Source organism: Myxocyprinus asiaticus, chromosome 29, assembly GCF_019703515.2.
Source record: "Myxocyprinus asiaticus isolate MX2 ecotype Aquarium Trade chromosome 29, UBuf_Myxa_2, whole genome shotgun sequence".
Classification (NCBI taxonomy): Eukaryota; Metazoa; Chordata; class Actinopteri; order Cypriniformes; family Catostomidae; genus Myxocyprinus; species Myxocyprinus asiaticus.
In genome coordinates this window covers 26,085,304-26,104,145 of record NC_059372.1, presented here as the reverse complement: position 1 = coordinate 26,104,145, position 18,842 = coordinate 26,085,304, and the positions used below count along the sequence as shown (strand labels likewise).

The 18,842-nt window shown below is 41.4% G+C and overlaps 1 protein-coding gene and 1 long non-coding RNA gene across 2 annotated transcripts in view; one reads left to right on the top strand and one right to left on the bottom strand.

Annotated features, from left to right (window-relative positions):
• LOC127420474 (calcium/calmodulin-dependent protein kinase type IV-like) overlaps positions 1-18,842 on the top strand; it is a 72,870-nt gene that overhangs the window by 13,611 nt on the left and 40,417 nt on the right. The window lies entirely within an intron of this gene.
• Positions 1,378-3,679, bottom strand: LOC127420475 (uncharacterized). Its single transcript, XR_007893818.1, has 4 exons — positions 3,606-3,679; positions 3,157-3,332; positions 2,253-2,406; positions 1,378-2,066 (listed from the first exon to the last, which is right to left on the bottom strand). It is a non-coding gene; the product is annotated as an uncharacterized LOC127420475 (long non-coding RNA).

Sequence of the window (18,842 nt, the reverse complement as noted above, 5' to 3'; positions counted from 1 at the left end):
CGAGGGTAGTGAGGGTGGGGGAGCTGAAAGATCGGGACCGGGCAGTAAAAGGTGCCTCCCACGATCTTGTCAGCTCCTCATGCACTTCCGGGAAGAAAGGGACTGGGGCAGGGCGTGGCTGCTTTGAGAGGCGCCACGAGCCCAGGAACCAATCATCGAGCTGCGAGGGTTCAGGGGAGAGCGGAGGGTTCCACTCTAGCCCGACGCTCGCAGCTGCCCGGGAAAGCATGTCCTTCATTTCCGCATCAGCCTGTGACTGGGCTACCGTACCCAAAGGGGGGCCCAGCTGAGGCTTCTGCATTCAGCTGGACAAGCCCACTCTCCGATGCTGCGCTCAAGAGCTCATCAGCTTTGCGGGCTCCGAACAAGAGGTCGAACTTGCCTTGAGATGAGCCGGCGGACTCATCCGGAAGCCCGATCGGGGCAGATGAGCGTGCTGGGGAATGGGAGGTCCGTGGGGGGATACCCGGCAGAGGTGGTCCCATTGGGGTCCCCAAATTGCCCCCAGTGCTAGCCGCGCTGGCTTCGTACCCGTAGGTAGATTGCCATGGTCATGTTCTCGCAGTGAGTACATGATCCATCCACGAATGCTGTCTCCGCGTGGATCACGCCCAGACACGAAAGACAGCGGTCGTGACCGTCAGAAGTTGAGAGGTAATGACCGCAACCAGGAATAACACACAAACGGAAAGACATCTTTAAAAAGACGCGTCTTTAAAAAGACGTTCCGTGTGTGCCGCTCTTTTAGAGAAATATACTCTTTTAGAAAAATATATTCTCTTTTTTCTGCCGAAGCGCCCAGGGGCGTTCTCTGCAGTGCACCAGTGCAGAGGAGGGAGAAGCCGCTGAAATCCGCCATCAGATCCAGCAGAAGTGAATGAACAGTCAGCTCAGTAAACATCGACCGTTCGGCTCCGAAGAGAAAATCTGAATGAGTGGTTGCATACCAGCTCCTTTTATACCTGTATGTCCAGGGGAGTGGTATGTAAATACCACTCGCCAATTTTCATTGGCCTTTTATCAAAGACTAGAGGTGTCTCGGGCTCCCAAGAGTGACCCCTAGTGTCACTACATCGAGACAACGTTGAGTGAGTGACAGATAGGGAACTTGGACCTCAGTGATATGTTACTATAATGTACCCTTGGAAAAGGTGCAAATATGGCCTTTTAAGGGTACTGCCCCAGTGACAAGCAATTTGTACCTAATGAATGGCAAATTTGTACTCAATAAAGCATATTAAAAACTGCCAACTTGATGTTTAATCACATTTATTAAATAATATGGAACATTCAATAATTTCACATTTTTCACATTTTTGTTCACAATGTCACAGAATTAACACTTTAAACATCTCAGAATCACAATTTGTCATCAAATACAGTAGGATACATATTTATTTTTAGCCATTTCGCTTTAAAAATATTACTACACATTTCATTTTAACTTAAGTACCCTTTAATACTCACCTAAAAATAAATTTTAGGAGGTTTTAATGAACATCACAGGCTATCTTTTCAACACAATGGCAGTTGACAGTACCTCAATTTAAAGCTTAAAAAAAAAGAACAAAATTAACGCGTGAACACACAAACCACTTTGAAGGAGCTTCTCTCATTTCAGGTTGTTTCTCACAAAAAAGAAATTATCATATGCCTTCAGACATCATAAAAAATTAGACGCACAAGTCACATGGACTACTTTTATGACACATTTTGGGTCCTCTAAGCTTTAAATTGAGCCTCTATCCACCGCCATTGCATTGAAAGGGTGGGCTGTGATATTCATTAAAATATCTCCTTTTCTGTCCCCACATAAGAAAAGAAAGTCATACAGGTTTGAAACATCATGAGGGTGAGTTTAATATGAAATTTTTATTTTTCGGTGTTAATAGTCTTTTCTGGAATACAGGACGTCTTTGAATGATTCTTGACTCATATCTTTGCAATAGCACATTGCAGGAAGTGAGCATATTTTTCATATAGGGCAAAAAAAGTAATGTTAAAAAAGAAAGTATGCTTGAACCGTCCTAGTGAAATTCATTTTCATATGGTGTATCAGCATCACACTGTAAGAGGAAAACATAATGTTAGGACAGTATTAAAACCATGCAACATCTGCAAAAACAACTTTCCAAGCTTTACGTAATTTGCTATGACAAAACTTACAGTATTACATCATTCTGACAAAACAAAAGCATTTGTTTGACAATATTTACTACTCATATAATCCACAGTATTGCCACAGTAAATACCTGGAAGATCTTCTGCAAGCATCTCCTCTCTTGCTTCATTGTATATTTTGGCCAAAAGGATTTTTCTTAGTGCAAGCTCATGCACAGTACTAGTGAAGCCCTCCTTGAAGCACTGGACAGTTGATGAATGGATTCGGTCAATTTCATCACATAACTGAAAACAAAATTGATAGTAATGGAAAGTTAATCATTCACATTAACTTGATATTAAAGTGGTCACACCAGTCTTATAGAAATAGTTCACCCAAAAATGAAAATTATGTCCCAACTCACTGTATGTCGCTCCAAACCTGTATATCTTTTTCTTCTGTGGAACACAAAAGGTGAATGTTTGAAATCTTCATAGTGTTTATTGGCCATAATGTAAGTGGATGGTGACTTAAAAAAAGCTCAAAAAGAGGGAAAAATACCATAAAACCACAGTAAAAGTAATCAATACCAATTAAACTATATTCCATGTTTATTCACAGGATGCAATGAGAACCACTGAGGTATTCAGTGCTTTATTGCTTTAATTTGATAGTAACTAACAACTTAAATTATGTTCTGTTCATCAAAGTGATCATATCACTACAGAAAACTTGGAATACATCGCACCTTTTATTTCAAATACTTTTACTGTTGTTTATGTGCTGCCACCAGAAATTCACCTTTTTTGTTACAAAGAAGAAAAGAGTCATGTTGGTTTGAAATTACATTAGGGTGAGTAAAAGTCAGAATTTTCCTTTTTGGGTAAACTATTCAACAAATTTTCATCAATATAAAAATATTAAAATGCCCAAGTGACAGAAAAATTCTGTGCCCCTCTCATTTTCATGTTCCCCTGGTCTTTACACGTGCAACACTGAAATCAAAATTGTATTTTAAGCAGATAATTGACAAAATTATCTGTGATATTACTTACATTGGAGAGTTTTTATCCACCAGTCATTCCATCTTCTGTCTCCCTTCTCCGCCATGAAAAAGTTTGCTGCATCCAGTCTTTAACAATCAAGGTATCTGGTAGCATCTTGCCATACAGTACATGCAAAATAGTTACATGTCCCTCAAACTTGCATCCTCATCAGTGACAGCAAACTCCTTTTGGAGCCAAATAAAAAGTGCAGAGGAAAATATTTGTACAAACCTCAAATGTACAAACAATTTTCCCCATCTGATCTAAATTTTTGCAATAACTCAAAGATACTCTGTTACTCTTCAGTTATAAAGAGTATTAATGCTATCAGTGATTAAAAGTTATATGTATTGTGGAAAAAACTATACAAATAAAAATGAAGACTTAAAATATATGTCCTGTAAATCATTATTGTGCACTTGGCTAGCTAATGTGTTATACTACAGCAATCCACTCACCCCTAACACAAACCTGTGACGAGCTCTTTGCAGTTTCTTCAGACTATGACTGTGCCCAAATTTCTCCTTACTCCTCTCCTCCATGAGAATCAGAAGTACACACTCCAAGAGATTGATGTCAAGTATGCTCATGATCAAGGATTACAGGCAATAAATGTCATAATACTTGGATTTATTGTGACAATGCTGTGGTTGGGGAAAGCAAAAGTGTAATAAATCAACAATGTTTTTTTATACTTTGGGCATTCAGAATTAACACTGGCATCTGTCCAACTGTAATCGCACATATTAAAAATTATATTATTGCTCGTAGATGGAAAACAATCATAGCCAATACACACTTGCTGTACACCGGCCCAAAGCACCAGCTCTCTGGTGTGGTGAGCGGCATTGAGCGGATTTCTTCCATACCAGTGGACACGTAATGTTACATGCTACGCTACTACACTATGTAACTTTTTTTGGTTAAAAAATGACAAAATGTTATTAATGAGAGAGTGCAACATAAATCCATCTTCCAAACCATGTCTTTACCCAAATACTCTTTGATAAACCTATAATAATGATATTATATTATAAAGATTTTAGAGCTGTCAGGATGGATTTCGCGGGAAATTGCATTCATAAGTCATTCGCCCATGCATGTCACGTTATATCCGTACACAGAGAAAATAAGATCCGGCTACTGTAGTGCGTGTATGGTGTGGGAGTAGCTAAAGCTGAAAGTTTGTTGTCACAACGAACGAGTAAAATTGACCATGGATCATTCAAAACGGCAAACCTCTGGGGAATCACTGGTTGCAAAAACAAAGAAACCCTGAACAGAGCAGACTCTACAAGCAAAAAGGGAAAGTGACAGAGTCCGTAATAAAACCTGAATCAACATCGGCTTGGCTTTTCAGAGGTGGCGACAACTCCGAGATCTGAAAGGATTTAAAAGCGACCCAGAGATGGCTTTTTTCTTACTCAACAGGCAAGATATTTTATTGATATGGTTTATGTATAGTTGTGTAATCACACGTCTGTGTGTGTGTAGTGAAATACAATAATTATACTGCAATCAGTGCAGAACCTTTCACTTGCTAGCACACGTGTGTATTTTTCTTTATAATGGCAATAATTTATATAAATAAATCTTTTAGTCCTAGGCTTGCCAAGGACATGTGAGTCTTGAAATGATGTTGACCACTAGTTGGTAACAATGACAATCTATAAATTAGTTACTACCGTGGTCTATTTGTCCAGAATATCCTGCACTTATAAAAACTTTACAACATTTGACCTTATCAGACTAGCAATCGTTATATCTAATGTTAACGAACGTTGCCTAACTTTTGTAACGTCATTTAATTTCAAAACATCAATGTTTCCAATAAGTCAAAACAACAGCATAAGATTATGGCACTTAACTGCTCAGATGACATGTTTTCAGATATCCGTCTTTTCCTTTCTTTCGTTATTTATGTGTCCATTTGCTCTGATAATATGTCCTGTATCCATGTGTACACCAGTGCCTCAAACCACATTCATCTGCGCAGAGGAGCAGAGCCAAAACACAACCAAAACAATGTTCTTCCGCAAGACATGTTTTTATTTACAGTTTTATTTTTTAACCACTAGATGGCCAAAAGTTACATAGTGTAGCTTTAAATGGAGAAAACATGACAAAAAAGTCTTGAGATGTAGTAGCTTTGGGATAAGAGGAATGATTGTCTTGAACGTTGAATTATTGAAAATGAATGCGAACTTGAGGCGTAACAGCCGCAATGTGATTACCAATATGGGGTGTGCAATAATTGTCAATAATTCAACAGTCCCTCGTCAATTATTCCATACTAAACCGAAGTAGGAAAACAATATGTTGGCTTTCTCAAGCCTGTATAATTAAATAAGTATTTTGGCGGGAGAGCAAATCTGATTAGCACACAAATACGCCAAAGGCCGTCAACGAAAATTACTACCTACAAACACATAACAATTGGACAAATACACAAAATACCAATTATAACAACACTTAAATTTAAACGTACCTCTAAATTTATGTGATTCTTCAGTGTCTTCCAGGTTCTTTTAAATTGAGGAGACCCCCCCCACCAGGACTTTACTTATGTAGATAATGGATATAGAGAATAGGTGGAGATGGGGTGGAGGTGGGATGTCAGGAGAGTTGTCACAGGAAGCAGGTTAGCAGCAGCTTATATACTCCTGCTCGTGAGCTGTGATTTGTCAGATTAAAATTAACATGCTCCTCCCGAACCTCTGTTAATTAACTCCATCATGTAGCGAGCGTCGGTCTGTGCACATCCCAAACTTCCCGTGCACAGCACACATGTTGAGTCAATCCCATTGGACGAATTTGAATAAAGCCCTACACTGTGAAATTACCTGTTGCACTTGCAGCTCTTCAGTTTCTCTTGTTTAGAAAAGTTTGTATTAATTGTGCGTAAGTTTGCACTCTTCCTTTGAATAAATTAAATGTCCAAAAGATCCAAAGTTTAATCATTTTATTTAAAAAAAAACAGCTTGTTATTTTATATGGGTTAAAATGGCATTGTTTCTAAACCTGTTTGTAATTTAATTTAAAGAATTTGTTTTATATGTAAAAATAATAAATAAAATAATAATAATCTTGACACTCTAAATATAAACACTAGAATCCAGAGGTCAGATATGGATTATTTTTTTCACCTGTTGTATGTCATCAGAGAACATGAACTATTTTACTGTATAACATTTTATTTTTATCATTTATTATTTAAGTTTATGTTGGCGTTGGGTGATTTCCAATTGCATGTTTATTGAATTGTTGAGATCATGTATGGGACAATGAAGTGAATTTCATGCACTTGAAGGGTTTGGCTTTGGCAGCCTTGAACCACCCCATCCCCCACCAGGCAAAACATTTGATCATAGTATTTTGTACCTCTTTTGGGGAAAATGGTACATACATGGACTCTATGATGGACAGAAATGTATTTGTAACTTATCTATCCCTAAAAGGTACATATTAGTACCTTAAGGTGTAACTTTGACCCAGTGAGGTTACAATCAAATAAGCTGTACCATATGTGATCACAAATGGACCCCAACCGTACCCTTTTCTCTGACAGTGTACCTTCCTAACACACATACACTCTCTCACATATGCACACACACTCTTTCTCTCCATCAGATTACTTTTAATAATCTACATTATATAATTTCAAGCAATTGGGTGAGAAAGAACTGATCGGAGAAACTTTCCACCAATGCTACCTCACTTAGTCACCTTTTTCAGCATATTTTTGTTTCCGATTGCAGCTTTGACTTCAGCATTTGTGACGAAACAAAGCAAAAAAAGAGGGAAATATTAAAAGGGGTGGGGAGCAGGAAGCAGGGCATTGTGGGCGTGATATGCAAGTTGAGGCTTCTCACATCACAGTGAAATCTGGTGCTTTTGTGTGTGCTTTTGTTATGGGCTACGCTTTCTACTGCATTCAAGGTTTTGTAAATACATGGGGGACAGAGGAGCAAACATAAATCAGTGATGAGGACTCTTCCCTGCAGCCCCGTTTTGTTCTCTGTAACTCCCAACTTGAAGATAAAGAGAGGCACATGACAAAAGAGAATGGAGAATGAGGATGAGAAAGAGATGAAGCCTTTGCCATTGAATGTTTGATCCTCGTTTTGACAGTGGGGCTAGCCATATTCCTGTTGTTTTATTGCTGGTCTGCACTGCACCACTAATCTTCCTCTTTCTAGGAGAGGGAGAACTAATTATAAACAATGCAACATTTCAAAATCATAATTTAGATAAAAATGCTGCAGTGTATTTTCTTTCATTATACAAATGTGTGGTAGTCTTATTCTTATTTTGATTAATAATAAGTGATTCTTGGACAAAGTTTCTCTATCTCTATATGTAGTATAAATACATTCCTGCCTGTATATCATGTGGACATACTATTACGGTATATTCATATTTTCCTTTGGCATGCCACATGTGTTCTTTGACAGTTGGGTGGGCGTAATCTAATAACAAATTAGTTAATGTAATATAATTACTTTAGGCAAAAAGGTAGTGTAATGCATTACATTTAAATTCTATTAATCAGATTACAGTTACTGACTTACAGTTAAGTTAATTACTTTTAAATACATTACTGGGGTTACACATTTCTAAAATACTATTACCATATTGTCCGGAATATAAATTACAGCTGGTCAAACACGCTGCACACTAAAACATATGCTTATGCACAAACAGGTGAAAATATCAGCCATAGAGATGGTAGAAAGGTTTTGAAAAAGCCTGTTCAGAGTATTTTGCCTTTATGCCACCAGTTTAAATATTCTGTCCATCATCATGTTATTGTTCCAAAAAAGTCTAGACCGCTGTCAAAGGCAACTCCTCACATGCCCACAAAATGACATTTCATCATACTCGTAGTCAAAACATTCAGTCAGTAAACCGGATAATTATTGCATAGCAAATATGGTTGGCAAATATCAGAAATATCCACAGATAGCCCCTAAGAAGGAGAAACATGTGGTGCTAAGTGTATGAATAGCATGCAACCGTTAACAAGGAGGGAATGCAGACATTATTTTGAATTCGTTGAGCAAAAAAACAAAAAAAATTAATTTGAAAAGTGTTTTAGAAAGTAACTTAAAAGTAAAGGAATGAAGAGTTTGTAGTGGATTATATTTTTGAGGAATTAATCTAGCACTGTTTTTTGACCAATAGTACAACGTACTAACAACTGCAAAAACAATTTACTCGGGTGCTGTTAAACAAGTACAAGTTAAGGGTGTGCAGCAAAGCCATTAACAGTGTCTGTGTCTGTATATGTTGTAGTGACAAAATTATATGTGGGTGCATCTCAGTCAGCTCCCTAGTTCTGTGGCAAGGTCACTGATCAGGGAGTTGGCCATTTCTAGGGCTGTCCCAATCGCAAAATCATTCCACTACGCTGAAACGTTCGCTTCCTAAAAATTCCCAGATTTCACTGTAAAAAAAAAAAAAATGCATTATTAACCTACAGATATTTTTACTAAAAAATGTTTTCTCTCAGGAATATTATCATATATCTTACTTGGAAAGTTTTAAACATCAACATAGACATTTTAAAAAGTGGAAAATGTATATTATATTATATTATATTATATTATATTATATTATATTATATTATATTATATTATATTATATTATATTATATTATATTATATTATATTATATTAAATGTACTCTTGGTAAGCTCAGATTTATGAGCTGCGAAAAAAATAAATGGAGACTACAACTACATTTTGATTCATGAAGTATATACTTTAGTCATACTGGCTACACAGACTTACCATGTCTTTATCATTTTAGATATGCTTATTTAAAATATCGCACTATTGTGCTCATTGGATAATCAGTCTAACGAATATTTTTTTCTGTTATCCAGAAGAATTTAAAATTATTTAGAATAAGGTATTAGGCTTCGGGCACATCCCTCATAACCATGAGAAGCAACTTTCTTGATACCTATAGAACTTAAACTTGAAAAGAACCACCTGACCCACATTTTTCTGCCATTTTTCCCATTATGGGCCTTTTGTAATAGCAAAGTGTCCACTGGTTGTACACTTTAGAATCTCAGCAGATGCAGGACGTCATCTGAGTATTGTTCACCTATGTACTGTATTATGAATAATGAGTATTCGGCATCCTACTTGTTCGAATTAATGTTTTTTGCATACTGTGTAGCTTGGAAGCATATTGGCATATTTGTAACCAGGGAGTGTTCACTGCATTGCTGCAGCTATTTCAAAAAACTAATTTTGTAACATGCAAGCTCTCTGTGGCTTTAAAATTATTGAACAGCAGTACACATGGCTTTTGTTTTAAATTTTAATGACTCTTGTCAGGTAGATGACAGAAAATTAAGGCTAACCACTTTTACTGTGCAATGATTTTCTTCCACCTGTAGAAAACAAATGATTGATGGTTTTAATATAGCTGTGTTTGGTCAAACATGTTTCAGTATTTTCAGAATCTGACTCATGTTTTCCATCCTCCTACAGTTCTTCTTTTTATCCATCCCTTTGGCCTCTTGTCTCCTTCTTTTCGATCACTTCATTTTCCTTCCTTCTCTGTCCTCCATTTTACTCTTTCCCAACCACCTTATTTCTTCAAGAGCATTATGAGGACACAAGCATTTACCCGTCCATGATATCATGAAGAGTTGGGAATCAGCGGGGACCTGGCGATATGATAGTACATCAATGTCTGTATTGCAATACAATAATATTGCAATTTTCTAGTACTGTGTGATTAAAAAATGTTTCTTGTTTCTAATTAATCATTGTTGGATATTGGTGCTCTGTGCAACAAGTGCTGAACTTCCAGCTTTACTTTATGAAAGCACCATAGAAGTAGCGTAGAGCATAGGTTAAAAAAAGAGGATGTGAGGAAATAGCGGACCTTGGTTCTATTTTGTTTATCATTACGTAAAAACTCTTGCAGTCTAGCTGTACAAAGAATCTAGAAAAGCAGTGTTACATAATACATTTTAAATTCTTGGCATTATTTTGAATATAAAATATTTTCTGTGAAAAGTGTTAGTAGGGGTTTTAGAAAGTAACTTAAAAGTAAAGTAATACTGTGATTATTTTTTCTATGAAGTTATCAGTAAAGTAATCTGATTACAGTTTTAGAGAAGTACTTACTGTATAAATGTTTAGTGGATTACCTTTTTAATAATTTACCCAACACTGATCTGTAAGGACATCCTTACAAATGAAACAAGTTATTATAGCAATATCACACGAGCAATAGTGCTGTTATGGCCATTTATCAGCACAGCTGTGATTGGCCGCAGACTTATATTCTTATATTTTAATCTGATTCTAATTTTGCATTTTGTCTTCTCAGACACTTGCTCTGAGGGAATCAATTTCTTTTTCCCAAAAAAATATTAATGTAAAAAATATTAATTAAAAACAATATTAAGTCAATAATGTTAAATCAAAAATATTAATTCTTGTTAAAATATTCCCACATTATTGCGAGGAAAATTCAATATTTTACAATATTTTTAAATATCGTCCCCCAGCCCCAACCCCCACCTCTAATAGCATGTCGACTGTTGTAGCACTGTATGTGCGCACCCACACTCACAGTCATGCTAACAAATAGACGCAGTTGTAATGAATTCTGTTTAAACCCATTCATCCCTCAACACACTCACACTTCTACATGCTGTCCCTCTGTGTGTACTTTAAATAACCAGGCCTTTGATGTCTAATGTAATGTTCTAGATATCAACGAGGCAGAGACGATAGACCACATTCACTATGTTCTATCTTACTGGAGAGGTATTACGCAACAGATTATTGGACTATCAAGTGAATACAATGGGAAGTAAAGAGAAATGAGACTGCAATGCCTTTCACTGACCTGATTTCAGATAATCCACCTACTTTGAACTCCAAATCGTCACCTTGGCTGCTTTGTACCTGATGTGACTTTGTCGGTCAGAGTATAAGAAATGAGGGTAATTGCTAATCTGTTAGTGCCTTGAGTTTTGGTGTGTTGATGAAGCATCTTTGGCTTCATCGCAGATTACGGTGAGAGCAGGCAGCTGAACCCTCAAGATGGACACTTTCCAGTGAAGGCAGAGGGCTTTGGCAGCACTTAGCTTCACAAACAGCAATTCAGTGCAGTATGTGCCTGCTGATTCACTTTCCTCTTTGGTCCACTCTTCTGACTCCCTGTCCCTGTCTCTCATTGATGTAGCATTGTGATATGCTAATTAACATATGACATATGTATATAGCAGCAGTGTAGAGGAAAGTAGTGCTGGGCTAAATCAAACATTCACTATATGTCTGCAGTGACTTTACTGGTGACAAAAGATTAGACAACTTCATCCATATTGCATTGATTTTAATTTCCTAAAGACTGTGTCGTTACACTAGTTTAGTGATCCTTCCTTGTCTTGCGACTCACGAGTATGAGACTTGCACAAAGACAGAGATGTTTTACTGTAATAGTGTCACTTATTTAAACTTCAGTAGAAAAACAACGTTGAAAAAAAAGTTGGGAAAAAAACTGTTAATTGGTTAAATTGTAGTTACCTTTCCATATATGTTGAAAAATAATGTTATATTAAGACAATGCATGTAATTTTACAGTAAAATACTGTAAAACCATTATTATGTTTTTTTAGATTTAATAAGTATGATTTGATTTTACCTTATAGTTAACGGTAAAAAAATTATATTATGTTTATCAAGACAATAAATGTACCTTTACGGTAAACTATTAATAAAAACTATGGTGAAAAGCAAAAATTGGGCAGTCCCAGAGGTCCATGTGTGACCCATCACATTTAATTATATTTGACTGAAATTCTTATGTTTCTTAAGCCACAATACATAAGTATCTAAACATTTATCGAATATCATCAAAAAGCTTAAAGTAATTGAGATATCATTTTACAGAGACAAGTTTAGAGGCAAGCATTTCAGAATGTATCTCTTTAGGGGACAAACATCAGAATCTGATACAACAAGCTAATGACTTGTTAAGTACCCTTTATGACTTAGTGTGGGAAATTTTTCAGTGCGATGGCTAATTTCACTCTAGGCACAAAGAGGATAAACGACGGTGAGAGTTTTTGTAATGTGGCCACCATTATCTTAATTTCAATCATTTGTGCTCTCTTCACCAGGGAGCGGATTTCACTGCTGAATATTTTAGTCTTGCCTTTTTGCTCTCTCCTCTTTAATTTTCCCACTCTGTTGTTTTCTTGTGGCTTCCCTGGTCTTCAATCTGTGAAGCAGATGCCTCTTGCAGAGGCTTTGTCCCTTCATTACACTCTTTTAACATGGCTCGCATGGCCTCCAACTGTTGTGTACTGCCCTGTCTAAAATGTGGCAAACACAGACAAGCAGTGCTTTTATCACTGATAAAAAAAAGTATATCAGTGCCTTTTATACTAAGTACCAGGAAGGCTGTTTGTCCAGTCAAATTTGAGTTCTAGTAATTGTACGGTTTTGTACAGAGTGAGGAAACACATTCTGTGTGTGTTACCCAGTTATCCATTTTCTATTCATTAATGTGGACAAGCACTAAAATTAGTGTGGGACACATTACTTTACATTCCCATTTTTTAAAATATTTTTTTTATACACATTCTCAGTAAGTTTTCGTGCTTGACACATTTCCAGAAGGCCAGCAAGATTTCCATTTTAAGTTAAGTCCCATTGGAGGACTAAATATTTCATTCAGTATTTCTATTCCAGCCACTAACTAATTACCCCAGTATAGTGTCAAGCCCTAAAGTATAGAAAGAGAGATGAAACAGTACTTTAAAGTGATTGAAGGGGGAGATGGAGAAATACATTACTATTCTTTGAGATTTGTGTTGGGAGAGATATATGTTGTGTCTCTGTGTTGTGCATACAGCTTAAGGGATTGTTCACCCAAAAATTAAAATTCTGTCACTATTTACTCACCATATTGTTTCAAACCTGTATGACTTTCTTTCATTGAACACAAAAGGAGATGTTTGGCAAAATGTTACGGACTGACTCGGACCGGAGGCAGAACGTTGTTACTCTATGACCATGCGCTACACAGACGCATTTTCTCAGCACGGACGCACCGTCTCCGTGTTTACATCAGCATCTCCTGCTGAAAGCGTTTACCTACACATCCTTCCGCGAAGGTCGGTTGGCGGATGCCGTGATGTTAAGTTTATACTTACAATTGTATTTATGATCTAATTTGTATCTGTATTTTTCCACCTGTTGTCGTAGTGTGATTTTTAAGTCTGCAAAAAGGGGCCATTGGAAGAAGATGACCCAGCCCATTAGCGCTTTGCGCGTGCAATTTCACCACACAAACTTGCGGCTAGACTTGCCAAAAATTCCTGGCCATGCCCACTGACTTTGCGTGTATGACTAGCACTCTTAAAATAGGGCCCAAATACTAATTTGTGTAATCCTTAGTAATGCAACAATGCTATTTGTCTAAATATGACACTTCACTTTTTAAATGTTATTCCACATTTATTTCAGTGTTGTGGGAGAGATTTGAGGTCAAACTATTTAGAACAAGAAACACTGCAATTAATGCTGAGCTGTTGTTCTCTTGGTACCATCTACTTAAATCATTCCAGGTATTTTTCTCTCTCTCTCTCCTTTATCCTTCACTTGTAACCTTCTAATTTTTTCACTCTGTCCCTTATCCCCACTGTCTTTTCTATTTCACTTGCTTATTCTTTTTCCCTCTGATTCTCCCAGGAGCCCAACTGACCTAATTCTCCTCCTTAGACATGCCTGGACTCACATAGGCACGCACACACACAAGTTGTTTCTTACCCTCACATAATAATATCTTTCGTATCCCAGATTCACCTTACCTTACGAAAACATTACTTTTATTTCATCGTCTGCAGTAGGTCCACACAGATGTCCTCATTAAATTACCAGGAAGCTATTTTCTTGAAATTCCCAGCAACAGCAGTAAGGTTTTAGAAGTTTTAAGAGTTTGTTAGTTCCCTATCTGTCACTCACTCGACGTTGTGTCGATGTAGTGACACTAGGGGTCACCCTTGGGAGCCCCAAACACCCCTGCTTTTTTGAAAAAAGATTGCTGTCTTACGTGTCTGGGCACTACCCACGCGGAGACATCATTCATGGATGGGTCTTGTCCTCATTGCGAGAACATGACCATGGCAACGAGCCATGACAAGCCACCTCTGCCCTGCACGCCATGGCTCTCCTGCAAGTACACCAAGCCAAGGCACTAAAAGAACTGCACAAGGGTAGTTCTGACCCGGGATTGATGCAGGAACTGCGCTCGGCGACCGACCTCGCTCTCCGGGCGACGAATGTTACGGCGCGGACTCTCGGGCTGGCGAAGTCCATCCTGGTGGTCCAGGAGTGCCACCTTTGGCTCAACTTGAGGCTGACAAGGCTGACAAGGCACGGTTCCTTGACGACCCCATCTCCCAGGTTGGCCTATTAGGCGACACCATCGAGGACTTTGCCCAGCAGTTCTCGGCGGTGAAGCAGCAGATGGAGGTCATACAACACATCCTTCCCCGACGCGGCTCAAGACCCCGCACCCAGTCTGCTCGTCGCCAAGGGCGTCCTCTTGCAATTACAACATCGGCTCCGCCGCAGCCCGCCCCTGTGGCCTGGCCCCAGTGTGGAGCCCAGCGCAGAAAGCAGTATTACTCCAACTTGGATACTCAATTTAGCATAAGCTTGTAGTTCCCACAAAGTCTCACTGATTTGTCAGGCTTTAATACAGGTACTATTGGTGCAGCCCATTCAGAGTGTTTCACTAGTTCTATACTATTCTCTCTCAACAGGCATTCTAGCTCAGCCTCCATCTTTACCTTCAAGATGCTGACACAAAAACGCATTCTAGCGAGCGTCTGGCATCAAGGTTCGCGGCGGTAGACCTGAAGGACGCGTACTTTCACGTCTCAGTCTTACCTTGACACAGACCCTTCCTGCGGTTTGCCTTCGAAGGCCAGGCGTACCAGTACAAGGTCCTCCCCTTCAGCCTGTCCCTGTCCCCTTGCGTCTTCACAAAGGTCACAGAGGCTGCCCTTGCCCCGCTAAGGGAAGTGGGCATCCGCATCCTCAACTATCTCGACGACTGGCTAATCCTAGCTCACTCTTGAGAGTTGCTGTGCGTACACAGGGACCTCATGCTCCGGCACCTCAGCCGACTGGGGCTTCGGGTCAACTGGGAAAAGAGAAAGCTCTCCCCGGTTTAGAGCATCTCTTTTCTCGGTTTGGAGTTGGACTCAGTCTCGATGACAGCGCGCCTCACGAACGAGCATGCACAGTCAGTGCTGAACTGTCTGAAGGCGTTCAGATGGAGAACAGTGGTTCCCCTGAAACTTTTTCAGAGGCTCCTGGGGCATATGGCATCCTCAGCGGCAGCCACACCGCTCGGGTTGATGCATATGAGACCGCTTCAGCACTGGCTCCAGACTCGAGTCCCGAGATGGGCATGGCACTGCAGGACACATTGCGTGGCCATCACAACGATCTGTCGCCGTCTCTTCAGCCCTTGGACCAACCTTGCATTTCTACGGGCAGGGGTTCCCCTAGAGCAGGTCTCCAGGTGCGTCGTGGTTACAACAGATGCCTCCAAGATGGGCTGGGGTGCCGTATGCAACAGGCACATAGCCGCCGGCTCCTGGACCGGCCCACGGCTGAGTTGGCACATCAACTGCCTAGAGTTGTTGGCAGTACTGCTCGCCCTGCGGAGGTTTCGGCCATTGATCCAGGGCAAGCACGTGTTGGTCCGGATGGACAACACAGCATCAGTAGCATACATCAACCGCCAAGGTGGTCTACGCTCCCATTGCACTCCTCTGGAGTCAGCAGCTTCTCAAGTCGCTACGAGCCACTCACATCCCGGACGACCTCAACACTGCAGCAGTGTTCACAGGCTGTCATGTCAGGTTACCTTCAGGGGAGAGTGGAGACTCCACCCTCAGGTGGTCCAGCTGATTTGGAGTCAATTCGGTCGAGCACAGGTAGACCTGTTGAATCCTCCCACTGCCCGCTTTGGTACGCCCTGACCAAGGCACCCCTCAGTTTAGATGCGCTGGCACACAGTTGGCCCCCTGGACTACGCAAATACGCGTTTCCCCCAGTGAGCCTACTTGCACAGACCCTGTGCAAGGTCAGGGAGGACAAGGAGCAGATCATCCTAGTAGCACCCTACTGGCCCACCCAGACGTGGCTCTCGGATCTCACACACCACGCAACATCCCCCCCCCGGCAAATTCCCCTGACCTTCTTTCTCAGGGATGGGGCACCATCACCAGACCTCTGGAATCTCCACGTCTGGCCCCTGGACAGGATGCGGAAGACCTAAGTGGCCTACCACCCACAGTGGTAGACACGATCACTCAGGATAGGGCTCCCTCTATGAGGCGCCTGTATGCCTTGAAGTGGCATCTGTTTGCTAAGTGGTGTTCTTCCCGATGCGAAGACCCCCAGAGATGCGCAGCCGGATCAGTGCTTTCCTTCCTGCATGAGAGGCTGGGTGGAGGGGTGGCTGTCCCCCTCCATCCTGAAGGTTTATGTAGCCGCTATTTCGGCGTATCACGATGCAGTAGATGGTAAGTATTTGGGGAAGCATGACTTGATCATCAGGTTCCTGAGAGGCGCTAGGAGGTTGAATCCCTCCAGAGTGCGCATCGTCCCCTCATGGGACCTCTCCATAGTCCTTCAGGGTCTACAGGGAGCTCCCTTTGAGCCCTTGGAGTCAGCTGAGCTTAAGGCACACTCTTTGAAGACTGCCCTCCTGACTGCGCTCACTTCCATCAAAAGGGTAGGGGACCTGCAGGCATTCTCTGTCAGCGAATCGTGCCTGGAGTTTGGTCCGGGTTACTCTCACATGATCCTGAGACCCCGACCAGGCTATGTGCCCAAGGTTCCCACAACTCCTTTTAGGGATCAGGTGGGGAACCTGCAAGCACTGCCCCAGGAGAAGGCAGACCCAGCCTTGGCGTTGCTGTGTCCGGTGCAAGCTTTACGCATCTATTTGGATCGCACGCAGGGCCTTAGAAGCTCCGAGTAGCTCTTTGTTTGCTTTGGTGGACAGCGGAAAGGAAGCGCTGTCTCCAAACAGAGGATCGCCCACTGGGTCATCGACGCCATCACGATGGCATATCAGGCTCAGGATGTGCCACCCCCTGTGGGGTTACGAGCCCACCCTACTAGGAGTGAGGTGGCCTCCTAGGCCCTGGCCAGTGGCGCCTCTTTGGCAGACATCTGCAGAGCAGCAGGCTGGGCAACACCCAACACCTTTGCGAGGTTCTACAATCTCTGGATTGAGCTGGTCTCATTCCGTGTATTGGCAGGCACGAGCAGGTAAGTTCCGGGACAACTGGCCGGGTTTACCGCTTGCGCATAGCGCCTTTCCCCTCCCTTGAGTTGAAGAAGTGTGCTCTTGACTCCCAGTCGTGTTCACAGACTGTGATCCCTGGATGACTTTCCTCCTTAGCCCTCTGGCAGCTGAGTTTGCGGAGAAACTCGCTGACCGGCCCAGTATGTGTGCTAATGAGACCCCCTACTGAGGTAGGTGCTCCACATGTGCTGGTTCCCCGAAGGCGACCCCATGTGATATCTTCCACAAAATTGTTTCCCTGATGGCAAACTGAGTCTTCCTTGGGCAGAGGCCCCTCTGCCCCCAGTCGCCATGCTCTGTAGAAACTCCACCCCCTTTGGGTAGGACCTACCATGGGACCTCTCCACATGACATACTTCCGACAAGACTCGGTAAGACCATGTGACGTATTCCACTCAAAATACGCCCCCCCCCCTTTTTTTGTCGGCGGGGTGTGGTCTCCGTGGTCTCTTCCCCTTGGGAGGGACACCCCCCAACGCAGACACTTATGGCTCCCAGTCAGTTAACAAATTCCATTCTTTTTGGAGAGAAAAGACAGGGAAAAGAGGCCTCAGCTGGGCTAGCCTGTCCCTGTAGTTGGGCAGTCAACTTGTTCCTGATGGACCGTTCGACACTCATAAGAGCGTTGGGGGAGGTTACGTGACGGCCTGGTGCTCTGGCTACGAGGCACACAGCAGTCTGCCTGTCACACACCACCAGTTCACGCAACACAGTTCAGCTAGTTGTGGCATTTTGTATAGGGACCCCTAGTGTCACTACATCAACACGATGTCGAGTGAGTGACAGATAGGGAACGTCCTGGTTACTTTCGTAACCTCCGTTCCCTGATGGAGGGAACGAGACATTGTGTCCCTCTTGCCACAACGCTGAACTACCCGCTGAAATGGCCGGGACCTGGTCTCGGCTCCTCAGCACAAAACCTGAATGAGTGGTTGCATACCAGCTCCTTTTATGTCCGGGGGAGTGGCATGCAAATTCCACTCACCAATTCGAGGTGTTTGGGGCTCCCAAGAGTGACCCCTAGTGTCACTGCATTGACACAACGTCTCATTCCCTCCATCAGGGAACGGAGGTTACGAAAGTAACCAGGACGTTTCGTAGTTGATTCATTACTCGTGTTTGTTGCCAAGTTCTTCATTAGCATGAATACCCTGTTTGACAGGGAGGTATTGAAGTGTAGATAAGAGTAGGTTTGGGTAGACTGATCTTGAAATATCGATACTCCTGATACCGATCAAGAGGATAGATCCTCACATAAAAGTATTGATTATAATTGTTTTTTCTAAACTAGTAATTTTATTATTTATTTAGTGTGAAAA